This window comes from Pinus tabuliformis, chromosome 6 (genome assembly GCF_031772625.1).
Source record: "Pinus tabuliformis cultivar Carrire ecotype Pingquan chromosome 6, CPIR1, whole genome shotgun sequence".
NCBI lineage: Eukaryota > Viridiplantae > Streptophyta > Pinopsida > Pinales > Pinaceae > Pinus > Pinus tabuliformis.
The window spans coordinates 1,528,481,756-1,528,505,008 of NC_142292.1; positions in this window are offsets into that span (position 1 = coordinate 1,528,481,756).

Genomic DNA, 23,253 nt, shown 5'->3' on the forward strand with positions numbered 1-23,253 from the left:
CTGTAAAGGTGCGGGTGGTCTTCTAGTTTTGCTATCAAAAATTTGACAAGCATGGCAACTTCTGACTGCGGTTATGCAATCTTTGAACATGGTTGGCCAGTAGTATCCTGCTCGTAAAAATTTTGTGCTGTTGCATATCCAGATTGATGCCCCCCACACGCGCCTGAATGACACTCATTCAGGGCTTTTTCGACCTCCTCATGGGTGAGGCACCTCCTCAGAACTGTATCGATACCACGACAGTAAAGCGTATCACCGACGATCATGTAGTCCTTTGCTTGGTATCGTATACGTTTCTGTTCTGAGTGAGAGGTGTTAGGCCTGAACTTTTGGGTTTGGAGATAAATTATGATATCTCCATACCATTCATTGCTTGTAGATATCAAAAACAAATTCTCGTCCACGATTGACTCTTCGGATGTTTCATCGTTGGACGACGATGGGAGATCGCACAATAATTCTGCGAAAACTAGAGCTTTCTTTGATTTGGATTTTACAAATTCTAGATCAAACTCTTGAAGGATCGCTATCCATTTTGAATATTTCCCCCCCAGCAACTGTCGCGACAGTATATAAGTCATGGGGTTGCAATCTGATAAAATGGTAGTTTTCCGAAAGAGGACATAATGTCGAAACCTTTGAATCTCTTGAACAGCTGCAAGCGCTAGTTTTTCAACATAAGAATATTTGCTTTCTGTATCATTCAAGTTTTTACTCAAATAATATATAGGATGTTCAATTCCATCGACCTCTTGAACTAAAACCATCGCAATGGTCGTATCTGCTGCAGCTAGATACATGTTAAAATCTCTTTGAAAAGAGCTTAAAGAAGACTCGTCTTTTGAGGAACGAGTGATAAACAGGGTTAGCAGCTGATTCCAGGTACAGGTTGGAATTTTCCAATCACGGCAGTGTCACAAGGATGGCTAGGTGAAATCACTCTTCGCAGCTGTTCCTCAAAATGGGTAAACAATCATATGGAGGTGAACAATCAGCCAAATGAAAAGTGGAGGTGACGGCGCAAACACGACCAAGGCTTTAATGGCTGATAAGGTTACATTCACAGTGGTTATTTACCGGAAGATAGTTCATTTTTTAACGAGCTTGAACGCGGCAAAAAACTGCTCAATCTTATGTTTATTTTTTAACGAGCATGAACTATGCGCTAAAACTGCTCGGATCTTGCGTTTATTTTTTAACGAGCATGAACTGTGTGCTAAAACTGCTCGTTTATACCAGTCATATGATAAGAGTGTCTCATTGAGATTCTATTTTTTATGGAGCTTCATCTCACGAAGCTTTGCCCCGGATCCTTTCGTTATGCAAGTTCGGAAACGACTAATCCTACGAGTTTAGAGGGTTAGAGGTCCTAAAAATTTTAAAAATAAATAGCCGCCCCTTGCTTGCACTCCAAAAGGTTTGCATGCCCCCAGGCATAAAGTACGATTTCAAGGTTACCTCTACTTCTCCCATCATCGTCCAACGATGAAACATCCGAAGAGTCAATCGTGGACGAGAATTTGTTTCTGATATCTACAAGCAATGAATGGTATGGAGATATCATAATTTATCTCCAAACCCAAAAGTTCAGGCCTAACACCTCTCACTCAGAACAGAAACGTATACGATACCAAGCAAAGGACTACATGATCGTCGGTGATACGCTTTACCGTCGTGGTATCGATACAGTTCTGAGGAGGTGCCTCACCCATGAGGAGGCCGAAAAAGCCCTAAATGAGTGTCATTTAGGCTCGTGTGGGGGGCATCAATCTGGATATGCAACAGCACAAAAAATTTTACGAGCAGGATACTACTGGCCAACCATGTTCAAAGATTGCATAACCGCAGTCAGAAGTTACCATGCTTGTCAAATTTTTGATAGCAAAACCAGAAGACCACCCACACCTTTACAGCCAATAGTTGTTGTTGGGCCTTTCGCCAAATGGGGCATCGATTTCATGACATGTAACCCCACCTCGACCGGGGGGCATGGGTATATCATAGTCGCCGTTGACTATTTTACCAAATGGGCCGAGGCGATGCCTACATTAGATAACACTGGTGAAACAGCCACCCTTTTCTTTTTTAATCATGTAGTCGCCAGGTTCGGCGTACCACAGGTTTATAGTTACAGATCATGGATCGCATTTTCGCAATCACATGATGGTTGAATTAGCTGCCAAGCTAGGGCTATCTCACGACAGCTCTACCCCGTATTATCCGCAAGCCAACGGACAAGTTGAAGCGATCAACAAGGTCCTGAAGCGTATGTTGCAAAGGATGATCGAAGTTCACAAAAGAAGGTGGCACCTAATCCTGTACTCAGCCTTGTGGGCTTACCGAACATCAATAAGAAATGCGACCGGGTTCACACCTTTCCAACTGGTGTATGGCCTGGAAGCAGTCTTACCAGTCCAGTGTGAAATTTCGTCTCTTAAACTCGCAATCGATCTCCTCCCCGGAAATTCAGAAGAAGAGGCTCGTTTCTTGGAATTAATCCAATTGGATGAAACCCGTCGTGATGCCGCTTTGGCTAACGAAGCCCATAAGAAACGAGTCAAGGCGCAGTTCGACAAAAATATCAAACCCCGTGTCTTCTCAGAAGGTGACTTGGTCTTGCTTTACGACCAAGAATCCGACAAATTGGGAGCAGGTAAATTTAATTCTTTATGGATGGGCCCCTATATTGTTAAACGAGTGTTAGCAAAAGGAGCCTACGAGTTAATGGATTATGACGGAATTCCACTAGCGCAGCCCCGAAATGGGTTGTACCTCAAGCGTTACTATGCTTAAATAGTAACCTGTGTGCTTTTGTTGTATTTTGTTTTCGCTAAAGTGTTTGTTTTGGTCGAGTAATCCACCTTTTTACATTTATTGCAGATGTCGAACCTTTCTGAGACATGTGTGGGATATGCTGACGGAGCGAGTCGTAGTTCGTGGAACCTATCCTCCGCGGCCTGGGCCATTTTTGATCCAAGCGGCGAGTTAGTAAGTTTCAGAGGTGTGTGTATTGGGCAATCAACGAATAATATCGCTGAATATAGCGCGTTGATAGAACTACTCTCTGATGCCGTCACCCATGGTATACACCGACTAATCGTCAGGCTAGACTCACAACTCGTGATACTACAACTCAATGGTATATATTCCGTCCGCAACCCAGCTATTTATCGTATGTTTCTAAGGGTTAAGATTTTGGAAAGACAGTTTGATTTAATTCAATACCAGCATATTTCCAGAAACTTGAACACATTAACCGACTCATTAGCAAACTATGTGTTAGATAGACATTTGCGACATTTATAAAAAGAGACACACCATCAATGTTGTACATATGGATCATATAACTCAACCAGAATAAACCCCGAAAATCAAAATATATATATATAAGCTGTTTGTCGTTTACATGTAATGTTCTGTAACCAAGACAAAATTGGTCGCATGACCCAAAAACTCAAAAATGCTAGGGGGCACCCTAGCCTAGTGATGCTCATGATAGCACGTCACGGCCTGTGCAATCATACGCAAGAGACGAGTCCATCGTCTAGGCACACCAGTAGTATGCCGCTGCAGCTGTAAAGGTAACTCGTCGATCCATACATCCGGAATGCCAAGAGTAAGGATCTCAACCTGCTCCTGCACAGCTGTAAGGGTCTCAGCCACATCAAGATCGCGAAGAATAACCCTCCCAGCATTCTCCCCTGCTGGGGCAGCGACTGGCGCTCTCGGGCGAACTGCCAGACGAACAGGACCAACATCTGCATGCACACATGAGTTTGATTAAAGTCTTGATAGAATAAAGCACAAGGACATTATAAACAAAAACAGTAAACAGTGATATGGTCGAAGATTTTACCAATAGTGCCCCACTGTTCGCCATCCGGCAGTGCCAAATCCGGATCACCTCGGAAATCCATGCCAACATATGGATACTCGGAATAGACCATCTCCTGATGCTCGAACCACCTGAAGAAGGTATCAGTGAAAGAAATCTGAGATTGACCGGCATGCCTAGACATGTGATCAACCCATCTCTGCATACGTGGCTCGGTAGGAGAAGGCAGGTCGAGTGCGATTTACTGAGGCTGCATCAGTGGTATCTTCTCCAAGGCAAAGGCAGTCAAAATAGAACCAAATCCAAAGTTCTTTAACTTCCCATCCTTTACCTTGGTCAACTGACTTTTCATCTGAAGAAGTACTGCATCACACCAGTTGAATACTTTCGGTTGGAGACACTCCAAGGCGTGGTGCACATAGGATCTGTTGGCAACATGAAGAGATGCGCTACCAGCCATCCTACCAATAGTATACAGAATGGACCTGAGAGACCTCTCAGTAATCTCACGGATAACGACCTTGCCGTCTCTACTCGGCTGAGATCCTTCCCTGCAATACTGGCGGACATAATCTCTCACGGAGTCATTCCCTCGAGCCGAACCTGACAAAGAAATGGGGGCACCCCGCCTTGACAACCCAGTCAAGAAGTAAATGTCCACTATGGTCAAGGGGATGTATTTGCCCCTAATCTGGAATACTTGGTTGATGGGATCCCAAGCATCAAGCATATACTATAGTAGGGAGATCTGTGCTCTCATACTAGAGATACGGAATAACTTCAGCAGGCCACAGTTCCGAAGCGCGTTCACTGTGACAGGATCATGGAGGGCAATCATATCCTCTTCTTCATGTTCTCGTTCTCGCCATGTAAGGGCCATTTTGCACAAAGGTCCCTGCAAAGCAAACAAGAGAAGGAGTAAGATCCTGGATTCGATGAGAAACTGGCGAAATTTTCATCAAAAACTGTGCAACAAAACCAGTTTTTTGTGCCCAGCGCAACCAGCCAGTGTTCCACCTGCGTTGAAGGTCAAACTACCTTAAGGCAACTTGACATTCAGCGCAGGTTTCGAGTGAACCAGCTGCGCTGATGGCAGAGCGCCCTAACAAAACCCCAGGGGCTCAGAGAAGCAGGAAAACAGGCACAGAATGGAAAAAGGAAACCATGAAAAGAAAGAGCTAGGGTTTAGCTCCTACCTGGTCCAGACGGCGCCGAAAATCGTCCGCAGAATCTCCCGGAATCAGCTGATGAAAATCAAGGAGAAAGAGGCACCTCCAAAGCTCCAACAAACCAAGTGCAAATGAAATGGTAAAATGAGAGGTAAAAACACTTTTTAATTGCTTTTTACATAGTTCAAAGCGAAATATTAGGGTTTTAATCTCATTTTCAAAACAAATGTTATTCATTTCTAACTAGTTTGATGCAGCAATTGAGGATACAGTACTATCTTTGAAAAGGGCAAAACTAGTTATGGTAAAAAATCAAAATTTGACCATATAAACGAGCAGTTTTAGCACACAGTTCATGCTCGTTAAAAAATAAACGCAAGATCCGAGCAGTTTTAGCGCATAGTTCATGCTCATTAAAAAATAAACATAAGATTGAGCAGTGTTTTTCCGCGTTCAAGCTCGTTAAAAAATGAACTATCTTTCGGTAAATAACCACTGTGAATGTAACCTTATCAGCCATTAAAGCCTTGGTCGTGTTTGCACCGTCACCTCCACTTTTCATTTGGTCGATCGTTCACCTCCATATGATTGTTTACCCATTTTGAGGAACAGCTGCGAAGAGTGATTTCACCTAGCCATCCTTGTGACACTTCCGTGATTGGAAAATTCCAACCTGTACCTGGAATCAGCTGCTAACCCTGTTTATCACTCGTTCCTCAAAAGACGAGTCTTCTTTAAGCTCTTTTCAACTGACTCGTAAAATATGAAAAGATTGCTGAGTTTTGGCCTTCCACCTCGTTAAAGCAACCGGAAGTGCTATCCCTCCTCTAGATTTTAATCTTTTTGGACCTGAGGGATTATTGCACAAAAAGATCGAGCGCTTGTTTTACTCGGCTCATTAAAACTATCGAAAACTCATCCCTTTTGTATTGTTTTATACTTTTTCGGACTTAAGGGATTAAATGACAAAAAAGGAACTTTTGGAGTTAACTTTATGTACCTTTTCAAACTCTCTAAAAATGAAAAGGACCGAGTTATCTTTGTCGTTAGACTCGTTAAAATCACTAAATAGCGACAAACTTGTCTTTAGACGAGAACGAGTTTCACTATCGCTAGGCTCGTTAAAACATAGCGATGGGCTTGCCCGAAGGGCAGGTTATAGAACAAGCATATGTTATCCTCCTCAAGCTTGACAAAAATAAAGAGGTACTGGTCAGCAATGACTGGGGAAAAATTGGGAGAAACTAAAGAAAACTTTGATGGTAGCAAGTCGCTCTTGAACATGACACTTTTCCTCCGTACCACAATCGGGTTGGGTTGTTTCATTCACCGGTCACATCACCATGGTCTCGCCATACCATCCATAATTGGGGTAATGCTACCGATCCATCGCATCAGTGTCGCCATATGTTCAAGAGAAGTCGTTCAGAAAGAGTCAACCGTGTCCCATCCACTGCCATACATTATCCTTCATCCTTTCATGACCGCCACCCTGAATCATATGTCACAGAACGTTTTCACCTCCATCAAAATCATTAACTCCGTTCCGTGTCACTGATGTGGGATTCATTAAGGCCCTCCTTTGACGGATCGCTTCTTGTCGACATCAGCTCATTATCCAAGAAGTTGATCTAGGAACAACCCCTTCAGTACTTTGAAGCTTGCATGCCTCAATGGCAAGTTTCTCACTTCCGGCGACAGGTATACATCAATGACCTTCGACCGAAAGATTTTACGTGGTGTTCGACGCCAAGTCCTTTATTCACACCACGTGAATTGTACTACAATACCTTGAGGGTCATTATCATTATCGGTGATTCCTCTCGCGCTTGTTAACGGTTTACCTCATTGACCGGTAATCAAGGGATGTCTTTCCATGTTCGACTTCAGAACATTTCTCACATGGATCGACTTGTACTTAGAGTGAAGATCAAACGAGTTTGAAGACCCCGGATCTAGTTTCATCCATCCGGGCTGCGATATATATTCAGTAAAGATAAAGACATTGACATGTACATCATTGCAGCAGATAGTCATCCTACTCAAAGGATGATAATTTCATCAAAATTATCAGTCTACCATCAGACGATTGTCTGTTCTATGTACAAAGAAATGAATTTATAAAGCTGAGCATGGGAATGCCCGCCTCAGCTAGATCATGAAAGCAGTATGAAAAATAATGTATTGTATTGTATCTTATTACAGGTCTCCTCCCAGCATTGGATGAACTTTCGGACCCTCCTGGATAAAGCATTTCACCCGATAAACGGCCTCATACTTTAGGGGGCAACTGTTATAGACATTTTTGTGCCTTACAGCATTGAGCATGAAATGTCCATAATCTAAGGGATCCAAAGTCCCTAAACATGTTGTTCCTACCCCTAGAGGAACAAGGCTAACAAACCACAGCAATTCACAGAAGTTCTCCATCAGAAACCGCTCAAAAACAAGTCAATTCAGGATCGTGTCAATGGCTCCACTGGCTGTCTGCGCTGAATGTCAAAGCCAACACTGGCTACCTGCGCTGAATGTCAAAGCCAACACTGGCTACCTGCGCTGAGCGAGAGTGGACATGTGGCAAGCTCATTTCTCAAGGTGTCAAAACCCAGGAAGCTTCCAAAATGACACTTGCCTCAGGGAATTCGACTGGTGATGAGTAAGAGGTTCCAAATCTCCAAGTGGAAGCAAGAACCTCCAAGTGGAATCAAGAACTGACAGAGGGAGAGGATACTAGTCAGATCTCAAGCTGACTCATCCTCTCTCCAAACATCTATATATGGATCTCTCCTCCATGAGATCTAGAGAGGCTGGAATTTCGTTATTGCAAAGAATTGTTGTTGGTTTGAGATCTGAATCATTGGGTGCTTAATGCTTTGAAGGGAGGTGAAGATAGGAATTCCATTTTGCAGGGAAGGAGATGCTGGATTGGAGCCCTCTAGGTTGTATCTCTTCCTGAACCTTGTTATTAATCAATAAAGCTATCTTGGTTTCTCCTATATACTGGTGTATGTTTGATGTATGATTGCATTAGTATGTTTAGTTTACTTCTAATCCTGAACTAGTTATGAATATGAATCTATGTCTTGTGTAGTGTTCTTCTCTTGTGATCTTGCAGAAACCTGTTGAAGCTGGGCGAGCGAGAAGGCAAGTAGCTGGGAACTCTCCAAGAGAAGAGAAACTAGATCGAGGGACAAACGGAAGACACCGGTTAGTCCGTCCATCTCTCTTCATTCTTAATTCATAAAGGAAGAATACTAGAATAGCTGTCTCTATTTGTTGCTAAGGCACTGTCACACCTTAGGTGGATAGGATCGTCCTGCATAGGCATTTTTCCCCACAACACCTGCCACACTAAAAGGGACAGCTTTGTGATGGTTTATGGGCCTTGGAGGAAGATCTATTTCCACATGGGATGATATGCGGACAACTTTCCTAGAAAAATACCAGGATTACTGCAAATCCCGGAACATCAAAGAGGAACTTTTTAAGTTCACACAAAAAGAAGACGAGAGCTTGGAAGACTATGTTGAACGATTTAAGTACAAATTACTCAGGTCACTTTGACCTGGATAGGGATATTTTGAAAACTATCCTCCTTCAGGATTTTCATGAGGACTCTTTGGAATTGTTGAACATCGTAGGAAAGGGAGATATATCGAAGGAAAGCTTCGATGTTATCTGTGAACTATCCATCCAGTGCTCAAGGGGACTCGCAAGAAACAAACAAGGGATTCGCTCAGCAAGGGTATTTGGCGGGGGTGTTATGAAGGCAAAAATCAGAAACTTGGTGGACAACTTGAGAAATGATATCCTTAGTACTCTGTCGGCACAGATGGACACGCTACAAGTGAAACAGAAGTAGCTGGAATTGGACAGGACCATGGCTATATTCTACCCAAAGTGTAGAATGAATCATCCAGAGAGGGAATGTCCATTGAACTCCGTAGAGGAATGCACAATCTATGAATTAAATCATGCAACAAGCTCATGCCCCTCCTTTCCAGGCCTAAAAGCAGTGTTTCAAGGGACAGGAGAAGACATGGAGTAGATGTACCTCATGGGGTCTAAAAAGCCATAGCAGCCTCGACCACCAATGGGAAATCAAGGTATTTACTCGGACCCATCTCAATACTTCAGTAATTTCAATATGAATCCTCAGTCCATGCCCTATCCACCCATGTGGCCACAATACTAGTTTTCACCTTGGCAGCAGTGGAGCCCTCAAGCTGGTTTGAGCTCCCCATGGGCTCCAACCTAGCGAGGACCTTCTCCTGGGCAATTTTCTCAACTGATGCTAGAAAAACAACTCCAGCTACCCTCTAATGTGCCTCCTAGTAGTCAACCTGTTCATCCCCAACTTCCCATCCAACATAACCCGATTCTTAATAATAAAGGAGTTCATCAAATCGACACTCGCAACCTACCTTCGTATAGCATTTCCACCGCAGAATTGTATGAAATGAATTTACAATCAAGGTGGACATTCAATGCTCAACCTCCACCAATTATCATTGAACAACTTGATAGTGAGGGTAAATAATCAAAATTAATTAACAAGGAACTAAAACAAATTAGTAGAAATCAGGCGCCTCCTGCAAAACAACATCAAGCTGAACCACCCTACCAAGAAAGATTGACTTTGAGTAAATCAAGCCCTCAAGCTGAATTCGACTTATTAGGTGAATTACAGAATTTATTTGTCAAAATTCTCTTGTTGCAAGCTATGAAGGATGTACCGATATATGAAAAGACTCTTAGGGAATAATGTTCGATGAAGCCAACAAAGAAATCCAGAGGCCCCCTTACTATTCACGTCATGGGAAAATTATCAGATTTTATGATGGGAAAGTCAATGCCTGTAAAGTATGGAGATCCAAGGAACCCAATTCTGACAGTGCAAATTAATGGGATAGAAATTCTGAATGTGCTGGTAGATCTGGGTGCTACTATCAATGTTATCACCACTGAAACCATGCATACATTAGGTCTTCGTAAGTCTTAGAACTAGCAGATCGATCGATAGTAAAACCAATAGGAAAGTTAGAATATGTAACAATTTCGGTGGATTCATGGCACTAGCCCATAGATTTCCTAGTATTACACATGTAATCTTCAGTCGGCGGCCATACCCTGATTTTAGGTAGGCTGTGGTTGGCTACTGCAGATGCTTACATTGGGTGCCATTCAGGGCACATGGTCATTTCAAATGGGCACAACACTAAGAATTTAGTGTTATACCCACCTGTAGAACCAAACCCATCCACAAAACCAGCAGGTAGCAAGAAAATCTTATCCAGGAAGGAACTTGAATCGGAAAATGAGGAATTAAGACCAGTCCTTACTATTGGATAGGCCCTCCAATTAAAAATGGAATCGGAGGATGATGCAATCACCTCTTTTATGAATAATCATTGCTCCGTTTCAGAACTAAATCAACAAATCCTAGAATCCATCTTAAGCTGTGAAACATAGGAAACTATTGAAACAACAGAGGGATCTAAGGAGCTACCCGTAGTTGCACCCCATGGAGGTATCCCAGTGGAATTAGAATCAAGAAAGACCTTGAACATTAACCCAGACCTATCAGAATCCCAAAAGAAACAACTTTTAGATGTCCTTTGGAAACATAAAGAAGCCTTCGCCTAGGATTACTCAGACATGAAGGAGATTCCTGCTAATTTATGTACCCACCATATATATATTAAGGAAGATTGACGTCCTGTGAGACAGCCTCAGAGAAGAATGAACTCTGCATTGAAAAATGTTTTAAAGAAGAACTTCAAAAATTACTAGACATAGGCTTTATTTACCCCATTTCAGACAGCCAATGGGTTTCTCCATTAGTAATGGTCCCTAAGAAAAATGGTAAATGGCGGATATGCATGGATTATAGAGAATTAAATAGGGCAATGCAGAATACCATTTTCCTTTACCATTTATTGACCAAGTTCTGGACACATTGGCTGGCAAAAAGTTTTTCTCCTTCCTAGACGGATTTAGTGGGTATAACCAAATCTAGATAGCTCCTGAAGATCAGGACAAAACTACTTTCACATGCCCCTAGGGAACATTCACATACTGGGTCCTTCCTTTTGGCCTGGGTAATGCACCTGCAACGTTCCAGAGGGAAATTTTGGGGATCTTCTCTAATTTGGTGGACGATAGTGTTGAAATTTACATGGACGACTTTACTCCATACGGGGATTCATTTGTAGAAGGGTTGAGAAATTTAGAGAAATTTCTTAAAAGGTGCATACAGGCGCATGTCTCCTTAAGTATGGTAAAGTGCCATATGATGATGAAGGAAGGAATTGTTCTGGGACATTTGCTTTCAGCTGAAGGAATTCGAATGGACCCAGCTAAAATAAAGGTAATTCTACACTTTCTGATACCCAAAACATTCATGCAGGTACGCAGCTTTATTGGTTGTGTTGGTTATTATAGGTGCTTTATAGAAAATTTTGCTAAAGTAGTACATCCACTTTTTCAATTGCTGACAAAAGATGCATATTTTGTGTGGACAAATGACTATGATGTAGCCTTCATGAAAATCAAGGAATTGGTCTATAGCACTCCGAACGATGCTTCCTAGACAGTGGTTGGTGCAGTATTGGGACAGCAAGAGGACAGGGTACCATATGCAGTTTACTATGTTAGTAAGAATTTGGCCCTTGCTGAATTAAATTACACAGTGACTGAAAAAGAGTTCCTTGCTATCATCTATGCCATCAACAAATTCTGGCATTACATTACTGGGTATCCTACCTTTGTACATACTGATCATGCAGCTATCAGGTATTTAATGAATAAATCTGTTACCCCTAGTCACATTACAAGATGGCTTTTGATACTACAAGAATTTTACATTAATATAGTAGATAAACCAGGGAAGGACAATGTGGTTGCTGATTTCCTGTCTAGGATAGAAAATGATGGTAAGAATACACCCATTGAAGATAATTTTCCAGATGAACATCTTTTTGCAGTTTCTGCTAACACTCCGTGGTATGCAGATATTGCTAACTATCTTTCTACAGGGAAGGTGCCTCGTCAGTTTTCATATAAGGATCAAAGGAATATTATTCATCATAGTACCCAATATTCATGGATGGCAAGGTATCTCTTTCATACAGGGGTTGATCAACAGATTCAATGTTGTGTGGCAGAGGATGACATCTATGAGATATTAAAGGTCGCCCATGATGGAGCCTGTGGAGGAAGTTTTGCAGATAAGAGAACAGGCTACAAAGTGCTGCAGATGGGATACTACTGACCTTCCATCTTCCGTGATGCTCGGGATTATGTTCGTAGATGTGATAGTTGCCAATGGATGGAACAACCTAGGAAAGCAGATGAAATGCCTCTACAACCCCAGATAGTCCTCAAACCTTCCGAAAAATGGGCCATCAATTTTGTTGGACCTTCAACCTACCTTCTCATCAGAAAGCTCACATCTTGGTCTACACTGATTATCTGACTAAATGGGTGGAAGCTAGAGTAGTCACAAGAGAAACAGAGCAAGTAGTGGCAGACTTTCTTTTCGAAGAAATCTTTGCTTGATATGGTACTCCAAGGGAAATTGTGTCAGATGGAGGGGTGCAGTTCACATCTCACATGATAGGGAAGTTGATGCAGAAATACGAGGTTAAACACAAAGTGACAACCCCTTATCATCCGCAGGCAAATGGACAGGTAGAAAGTACAAACAAAATATTGGAAAATATCTTGAAAAAAACAGTAGCAAGTCATCACCGGGACTGGTCACAGAAACTTCCAGAAGCCTTATGGGCGTATAAAACAACATCGCAGAACACAACCGAGTTTTCTCCATTTGAGTTAGTCTATGGGAAATCCCCCATTGTTTCCAGTAGAATTCGAGATCAACACACTTAGAATAGCTTTAGAAGTAGGGCTAGAGTTATCAGAAGCACAAAAACGCCAACTGGAACAGCTCAATGAGTTGGACGAGATTTGATCAGTAGTTGTCTAGAAAGCTACTGCTGTTCAACAGCAGAGAATGAAATGGCATGATAAATTAATCAAGAGCAAGGTGTTTCGCATAGGGGATTGGGCATTACTTTACGACTCCCGGTTTAAAGATTTCAAAGGCAAGCTTCACACTCGGTGGATGGGACCATATGAAGTGGATGCAGTGTTTGACAATGGAATAGTTAGACTAATTACAATAGATGGGAATCATACTTTGTTCTTAGTAAATGGACACCATCTAAAGCTATACCATCGTCTAGCCTCTAGAGATGCCTTCGTCAAACATCTTTCTAATTCATTTGGTTTAATGGTTGTTGGTATAAAGGACACTCTCACTCTAATCTAAAAATAAAAATAATAATAATAATAATAATAATAATAATAATAATAACAATAAATAATAATAATAAAACAAAAAAAAACATTGTTATTACTTACTTGTTTGTATTTTGCAGGAATAACGAAGGAATATAGCCAAGAGAAATGTAACACTCGACACTGTTACTCAACCGTTGTTGTTACTCCACCAGTGTTGTGTTGTTACTCCACTGGTGCCGTTACTCAGTCATTGTTGTTACTCCACCGCTGTTGTTACTCCGCCGCTGCTGTTACTTCGCAGTTGTTGTTTCTTTGCCGTTGTTGTTACACCACCGGTGTTGTTACTCAACTGTTTCTATTACTCTGCCATTGTTGTTACTCCACTGATGTTGTTAATCCATCGATGTTGTTACTCCGCTAGTGCTATTACTCACCCGTTACTGTTACTCCACTGCTTTTGTTACTCTACCAGTGTTGTTACTCCACCAGTTATGTTACTCCACCATTGTTGTTACTCTGATGGTGTTGTTACTCACCAGCACCGTTACTCCATGTTGTTGTTACTCCATCAGTAATTTTGTTGTTGCTCCACCACAAGGTAGGTCCCCAGGTATGTCTCCGCTGAATTTTACGGATTTAACTAAAATATTCCAAAAGAAACCAATACATGTTGCGGACAGTCGTAATTAAGTTGAGGGGGTCCCGTCATAATAAACGATGGCATACCAACAAAAATGCATTCATAACACACAATTCACACCAAACTAAATCCAATGTGAATGGAAATCAAAAGATTATAATGATTTTGTAATCACAACCACGACGTATTGGAATTCGTATTTGTACGCAAAAAGTTATAACCAGTCACTTCCCCAACACGCCACATTGGACCATTGAAAACATCCAACTGTACTGCCATAACTCACCATCATTCTCTGAGATTTATTTAGGCGTACCAATACTGTTACCATCCTTTTTCCTGCAGCGACCATGACATTATTACTGTTACCAATGGTTTGGGTCCCTATCATTTTCCCCTACCAGCTAACCGTATTCGTCGTGCTGATCCCGCCTCTACAGCAATGGGTTGATGGTCTATGTGACATGAGCCAGAAGACACAAAAAGAGTTCAAAACAGTCGGGAAGTATGGTAGGTCTTTGAAAATGCAGGTTGGGATGTCTACTTTGACAGGTTGAGGGGGTCCAACAAGGCAATTGTGGTGGAATTCACACTCAATCTGGAAGAAGAAAGTTCTTGGGTCTGTGGGATAGAAGTCCCTGTTACGGTGGAATCCATTGCAGAAGTTAGCGGGCTCCCTCAATATGGACAAAGATGGTTTTCAAGGAGAACTTCCCTCCCAGATTTTCTTGAAGCCTTTTTGCAGGCAGGAGAAAGCATTGCTCAGAAGGGGCAAGGATACGACCGAAACTCGTTACCGCATCCATGGGGAGAGGTAGCAAAGTTTGTAATAAAGTATATAACTTGCGAGGGGAGGTACTCCACTATGTTAAAATATCATCTCTGGATATTAGCTCACCTCTGATTCCTCCAAGTAGAGGCTTTCTCATTAAATGTGCCTTATTTCCTACTAAGGAGTCTTCAGCTAATGGCACAGTTTGCTCAACAGTCGCGGCAGGTGATGGCGATTATTACCTACCATGGGTTGGTCCAGCTACTGGTGATGAATGAAATTAGTCGGATTCCAATTCCATGGGAGATATTTCAGGATTCCACGGAGGAAGAGATAGCAGCTGTTGTGGCCGCCAAAGAAGAAGAACCAGAAGCAATGGAGGAAGAATATGGAGAAGGAGATTACTATGTTGACCAAGAGGAGCCAGAGGAAATGGAAATGGGATCCGAAGAACTTGAAGAAGAGGCTAATCCTCAAGAGAAAGCCACAACCGCGGAACTGATGAAAGACAGAGGAGTCAACATAGAAAGGCCCACTAGTAACACGGCCGAGGCTGTTCCACAAAAACCAGCCTCGACTGTGGAGCTAGCAGAGCAAATCGACAACACGACAACAATAGAAGAGGTACCACAACAAGCAAGGACGGGAGAATTGGTTGATATTGCGGCTAAAGGTACCCCACAAGAACTTCCTGCCACCGTGGAACCAATGGAGGAAGACAACCCGAATGAAGAAGAGGTCATGGCCGCCCCAACCATAGAACCAATGGAGGAGGATGAACCAGGACGAGAAGAGCTCGGAGCTAGGAGAACCATGGAAACTACGGAGGAAGTTCTAGGAGAACTAGGGCATGAGGCTGGCACTGCTCCACAAGAACCAGTGTCAACCTCGGGACCAAACACTATACAAGCAAGGAACGCGACCCAAAACATAATTGTCGAAGGCCAGAATGAAGATCCCTACCAATTTTCCTTTTTCTCTTCTATTCCAAGAGGAGCGAGGGTATCTCGTTCCCCCGGCGCACAGAAGAAGATATCGTCGTTCCCCCTGCTTTGAAATTTGATGAGTCGACTAGAAGAAGAGGTGCCAGAGGATTGTTGACTGTGGACTCCCAACAGGACCCTTTTGAAGGATAGCTCAGAGAAAAGGAGCCTGAAACATCACAAATGCCACAACCAGGTGGGATAGATGTTGCCCAGACAACAAGCATCTCGAAGCCTAAAAGAGAAGAAGAGGTAGATATCCCTGAGGCAGGGGAACTTGGAGGGGTTCCAGTAGAAATATTAACCAGTGATCATCTCACAAGGGCACCACTGGTCGTAGTGATCACACAACAAAAGGAAGCAATTGTTGGTGAAGAGGAGGGACCAAGCGAAGCGGTCCCGACGAATGATCTAGTGGTAAGGCCAGGTGAGAAGGCCGTAAAACAAGAAAGAACGAGTAATGGAAGGAAACCTAGCAGTCGGCGTAGCAGAATCTTTCCCGGGGGATTTACCTCCAGCTGAACCAGTTGCAGAAGTTGAAGAGGTTTTGGTTAAGCAAGAATGGGTGGAGTTGTGTGAACAATGAAGACTACCTATCAGACAAAAATACCAGCTGCAATTCAGAGAAACAATGCGGCTCAAGACAGAGGTTAGGAAGTTGAGAAAACAGGTACATAAATTGCACAAGTAGGTGAAGAAATACAAGCAGTGGGCCAAAAAGTCCCAAGCCAAAGTAGTTGAAGCAGGGACTCAGGTGGACTAGATAGCCACAACTTCTGCTGCCACTCAAACAGGCCCGATTGAGAAACTGCTTGAAGACCATGAATATTCCCTAATAGCCAAAGTGCAGACTTGGAAATCCACTGCAGCACGGTATCAAAGCGAGGTAAAAAGAACTCAGGAATGAGCCTCCACAACCATTCTTGAATATGTGGAGCGTATAAATGTCATGAGGTTGAGGCATGTGAAGCAACAACTCAAGATGGAGCAGTTGGAAGAGCAAGTGGCAAAATTGAAAGATGATAAGGAGTACATGTTTAACTTAGCACAAGAGGTGATGGCATGTCGTTCCCCTGCTTCTTGTTATTTTTTATTCTTGCATGAATATTTTTTTTTCTTCTGCGTGGAGAGCATCAAGAATGAAATCAGTTATGAAATAGAGGACAGTGTACAATTCCTCTATATATTGAGGAGCCATGAATTGCCAACTCAACATTTGATGTGTGAGTTTTACATGCATGGGTATCTATTGCGCACGGATAGAGGATTCAACCGAGTCCCATATGTCGGAGACATTCATCTAAGGACTCTCACCTCTTACACTTTTAATCAGATCAGTTGCCATAAGGCTTTTAATACATTTGAGTCCAATCAGGTTACAAAGCCTTTTATAATAAGAGGAGAACATGAAAGGTCAATAACCATGTTCAATAAACACAACATCTTTTTGGGAATTGTGGGAAACAAGGAAAGAATGCTAAGAACACAAAAATGGTGCCTTGATATTTGTGTCAAACAATTAGTCACGTTTCAAGATGAAGCCCTTGATTGTTGTTAGAAAAGATGGATGATGTCACCTACAGCTGTCTGGAATAGGGAACCGTTTGGAGCACTGAATTTTGCATGAGCACTCAACAGAGTGCCAAGGTATGTGGTGTGCGTCTGAACATGCGGGGTCCGGTGGATGGGGATCCGGTTCCAGTTCCCCACCATCTGGTTTCTAGTGGAAAATTACACACCAGCATATAATGTTCTGGGTGATTGGTGGAAGGAAATCCTCTTCTCATAAGGTTTTAAGGTTCTAGGGACATAGATGGCCGAAGAGTATGATCTCGCTCAACTCCAGGAAGTCAACAGTCTGCATAACCCATACCTGCGGAGGCGGCGAGTTGCATGAGGACATGTAGAAGGCTAGTTGGGGGCAGATGTTGGGCACCAAATCGAGCTATCTTTCTATTGCATTTCCATCCCTCTTTTTGTCCTTTTTGCACTTATTCATCTATATTTACTATGATAAATCCGTAAGGTAATTACCCCTTTCGTGTCTATTGGAATATTTTATTAATGAAGTAAAGTCGCGGGGTTTTGCCTATTCACAACACTAAAATGCATGTTTGACCACAGCTTCTGGAGAACAGGTACCAATCTTTCAGTGTCCCACAGTAGATCTGCGTTTCACACCAATGAACAGCCATAAGGAAGCCTTGTAGCCGGAGTCGCAGATGTCCCTAAGCCATTCTTGGACCATTCTCTGATCTTGTTCATTCAGTGTTGGTGCCGTTCTGAACCAATGTATATTTCTAGGTATACAGTTACTAGGTTTTGGGGAAGGATGTTATTCTCCTTCGCTTTGTATAAAAGATAGGTTATTCCTATAAAAGGAGGCTCCCCATTGATATTGTAATAGTTTTGTTCCAGTTAATAATATACCATTCCTTTTGCTGCTCCACTCTTCGTTGTGATTAATGTAGCCCTGTTCAGAGAGTTGGGCCCGCTCTTCTGATCAAGTTCTGCGTAGTTCATGTTGTGTGTCATTTATTGTTTTATGGTTGCTGTTGCAGATTGTTATTTCTTGTAATTGCTTTTCTTGAGTACTGTAATTAATTTCAGTTTTACAGCAATGCTTTGAGTATTAATCACGAACCCTTGGTTGGTGACGGATAGTAACCTTGCCCCTGTATATACTTTGAGTGTTGCCTTGAAAAGGATACACACCCGGATTGATAGATTAATGTAGGAAAAAGTGTGAATAGATTATTCATACCTAGACCCCAACAACGAGATCTAGTTGTTTCCAAAATATCCATTGTCAAACATTGGGATATAAAGGAATTAGTCTATTATAGAGGAATATGGGTGAAGAAGTAGTTGTAGAAACTACTAGAAAAAAGTGTTCTTTGACCAAGTACTACAACCATATAGGTCACTCGTCATCATTGTGCCAAAGAAGGATGGGAATTAGTGATTGTGTGTAGATTATAGGGTGTTAAACAAAATTATGCTAACTTAACAAGTAACCCCTCCCCAAGATAGATTATATGTTGGATTAGTTGCAGCAATCCAAATACTTCACCAAGCTGCACTTAAAGTCAGGATATCACTAGTTTTAGGTATGAGAAGAAGATACTTAGAAGGCCACCTTCAAAACTTAGAAAGGTTTGTATGAGTAGTTAGTCATGCCATTTAGCCTATGCAATTCACCAACTACGTTCATGAGACTAATGAATGATATCTCTTCTTCATCTTTTGGCAATATATTAAATGAAAATTCATTACATTAAATAGAATTTTTTCCAATATCCATGTTGGCTATTTCCAACATTATAAGTCTTAATTACAATTACAAAATTCTGGGATTCTATCTTCTTTGAGCAAGAAACGAGGAAGAATGGATGTACATGTGATCTCGCAAGGTAGAGAAGAAGGAAAGAGGTTGTGGATAAGGGAGCTATACATGATTGAGATTGATGACATTATGGAGGGTTGAGAGATAGAGGTTTAGGAATGGAGAATGAAACAAAGTTATTGGAGGAAGATATCACTCTACCTTTTACAAGGGGAGGGTAAGAAATAGGGTTTTATCATTCTAGTGGATATAATTCTAGGCTATAGAAAGAACAAGTTATTTGGATCTAGAGGATCACTTTATAGTCTTCCATTAGTCTTGAGGCCTAGAGGGCTACTAAGGAAGGGTTTGGGGCTTGCAATCCTTAGAAAAATTCCCATAGTCATGTCAAAGTTTTCACTTGAATGATAGTTTTTCATAATCCAACTTTTATAAGTGCATCTAATTATCTAGGGTTATATTAATTACTTTCAAGATAACCTTCTCTAGATCCACTTCCACATTCACTCAAGCACATCTAGAAATTCCTTTTGGATCTAGCTTGTCTATATAATTCTTTAGTAAGATCCATATTTCTACCAAGGTGTTGTCATTTTAACTTTGGAGAGAAAGGTGAGGAATCTCAACCTAAATGGTCATGTCTAACAAAATATCCACTTCTAGATCAAAATCTAGTGACAAACTATTTAAATATACCCCTTGAGAGCCCATGAGGTATGATATGTTTTAAAATATTGGATCCTTATCTTCTTTGAGTTCAAACATAAAAGGATATAATCCTTTACCAAAAAGGTAGTGAGGCAACTTGCCTTTGAGTAATGCTGACTAGGTTTTTCTAACTTACTAGTCCATGTCTCTATGAGAATACCATATACCCATGGACTATCTAGTGAGAACTTGATTTACTAAAGAAATTTCCTTCATCTTGGTTTGGTGAGAGACAAGTTCACATATGAGATAGAATTTACTTTATTCATGAATCTAGAGGGAGTGAGATTCTATCCATATTTTTTCATCAATAAGATCAATAACTAGAAGGAAGTCACATCCAATAAGGGTGCAGGGGGGTTTACATGGAATCACTCTCTTAAATCCATTGCCCCATGCCAAAGGGTTGATCATTGTAGAATTATAGTGGCACCCAAGGCAAAGACACAAACCTACATCTAACACATAAGAATTTTTTGTTTATATCAAATTGCATGTCTCTATACTTCTTCTCGTTCTGAGATTTCCTACTTTACATTATCCTTCCACATTGCTCATTGCTTATTTAATATTGAAAATAAAATTCTTGAAGACTTTAAAAAGAGCATTTGGACCTAGAGAGCTTTAAGAGGAAATAAACTAAAGAAAAAAAAAACTTAGAGTCATCTCTTCATATGCAAGATAATTCGTTGATGAAATATTTTTTCCTCACTAATAAAATCTCATTTCCTTTCAAAGTAATTCATTGATGAAATAGCTCATTACATCTCACAGCTTATGGACAAAGGTTGCCTATGCAAAATACACCTGCCCTGCTAATATCATGGACTGGGTCCGGCAGAACCAAAGGAGCAACAACAATATTTCTATTATTTGGAAGGTGGTGATAAATTCCATCTCTCTTATATGAGAAGGATTAACTTGGAGTATACATGATGGAAACACAATTCGTATTGGAGCAGATCCTTGGATTGGATGTGGAAATTCCCATAGACTTCCTAATGATCTGATAAGATTTCTATCCAGTCATGGCATCTCTCACATTAGCCACATTGCAGATCATAACAATTCTACATTTTTTCAACAGGCTTGGAAATTTGCCCTTGAGATTAATCTCCCCGCTCAGTGGCATCAAGTTTGGCATGATTTCACAGAAGCGCTCACTCAAGCCCATATTCGGATTACTGAAGGCGGGGACGAGATTATATGGGCCTTTGCAAAGCACAGGAATATTCGCCTAAGGAGGGATACTTGAAGTTGATGGAGACTGTTAACCGCAACATATTGAGCTCTGGTGGAAAGCACTCTAGAAACTCAAAGCAGCACCTAGGACTCGTATGCTCATGTGGTCTATCTTGTTTAACAAGATCCCAACCAGACTCAACTTGATGAAGAGATTATTCTACGGACCATTCTGGTGTCACCTATGTAGAAGGGACGATGAGAGTACTGAGCAACTATTTCTAGCTTGCCCTATCATTACAGAACAATGGAATCTTATCATTGCACATTATCCTTCTCTCAAATCATGGCAGGGCAGGAACATTTTAGAAGCTTGGAACAATTGGTGCAGTGGACATAATGGCAAGGGCGGGAACATGCCATTAATTATGTGCTGGGTTGTCTAGATCACCAGGAATCAGTCAATTTTTAATCTTAAGGCCCCTCATTGGCCTTCCATTATGTCCAAGGTCATAACTGATTTTGATCTCCTTCCTGAAGAAGACCCTAACCCTCCCTCTTGAATTATTCAGCCTGAATCCTTTGATAAATCCATCCCATGGGCATACTTTGATGGCTCTGGCCAGGAAGGGGGATGTGAGGGACGGGCCATATTAAATATTAATGAATCTCATTGCTTCAAAATAAAAATAAGATTGGGGAGGGGCACTAATAACTTTTTTGAACTATGTGCTACAAAATATCTCATACAATTTGCACTTGAAAAACATTGCAATCATCTTCAACTATTTGGGGATTCCAAAATAGTATGCAACTGGTTAAATAGAACATCGCATTGCAATGCATATTCATTGAGGCACATTTTGGTTGAGGCACACAGAATTTTATCATGTTTTGATTCATTTGTCTATCATCACATTTACAGGGAGCGCAACTCAGGGGCAGACTTCCTATCAAAGGAGGCAGCGCTCAGGCAAGATGATGACTGGTTAATTCAGGAAGAAATTGATGGAGTATTCTACCAACATTATCACAGACCCTTCATCGATTTGCATGCTAATCAGGGGCCATAAGCTCCTCATGGTTTTTTGAACAACTCTATATATTTATGTTTTCTTTTCTTTTTATGACGCACATGAACATACATTAAAATTTATCGATCTCTCAGAGAAGAGACAGGTTCCATTTTTGGATGTTAACAGTTATCTTTCTCTCTGTGGAAAGACAATCACCATTTTTTGGATGTTTTTCACGTCACTCCTTGCGTGGAGACCATGTTTTTTGAATACTTTTTTGTATCTCTCATCTGACTAGCTATCCAGCCACTATATACATATGCTATGGCATTTACAAAATGTAATTTCTTATTATTAATAAAAATTACAACTTTTTTCCAAGGGAAAAAAAAAATAAAAAAAATAAAAAATAATAATAATAATTAAATTCATTAATGAAATATTTTTTCTCACTAATAAAATCTCATTATCTCATTTCTTTTTTAAATTTATTTGTTTTGATACAATGTTGTTTATATTCATTTCTTTCATTAAATCTCAATTAGGATTAGGGTTTGATAACGTAAATAAGCTAAATCTACAATTTACTATTACAATATAGAGTAATATTTTATAAATTGATTATTTATAAATTTATTGTGAACTCATTGTCCTCCACTAACTCAACTTTAAAGTGGAAAAAATTGCATTTTAAAATAGGTTTTTTTTTAATTTCCCAAATTTAATTTATATTTTATTATTTTATATAATAAAATATACCTTTAAATTATGTTTACACCCATATCACAATTCAGTATTATAAGAGCGTTTTGTCACATTGCACAGAATTCTCTTATGAGGAAAGCTTTAAATCATTCCTCCATATTATAATACTTAGCACCCAAACCTACATAAGCATCTACCTTGTACAAGCATTTAAGCCCACAATGGAATTAAATTAAAACACTTTATTTTTACGAACCAAATAAACCTTATTAAAAAATTAAAAGGAAAAATCTATATAATAAATATCTACTTTATATAAAAAACCTTATTAAACCAAAAAAAGAAAAAATCTATATAATAAATATCTACTTTATATAAAAAATAATGGGGAACCTTTTCCTTTATATATGAATGATGTTTGATTTGTTACTCAAAAAGAATCCACGCATATTAAGACATATAAAGGTTAGGAGATAGTTTCGGAAATCCCTTTAGGGTTTTAAATTTGTATAAGTTTTAAATATTTTAAATTATTGATTTGATTAATAAAGCTAAGGGATTGTTCGATTTCTCATTTTAATGATTCATGC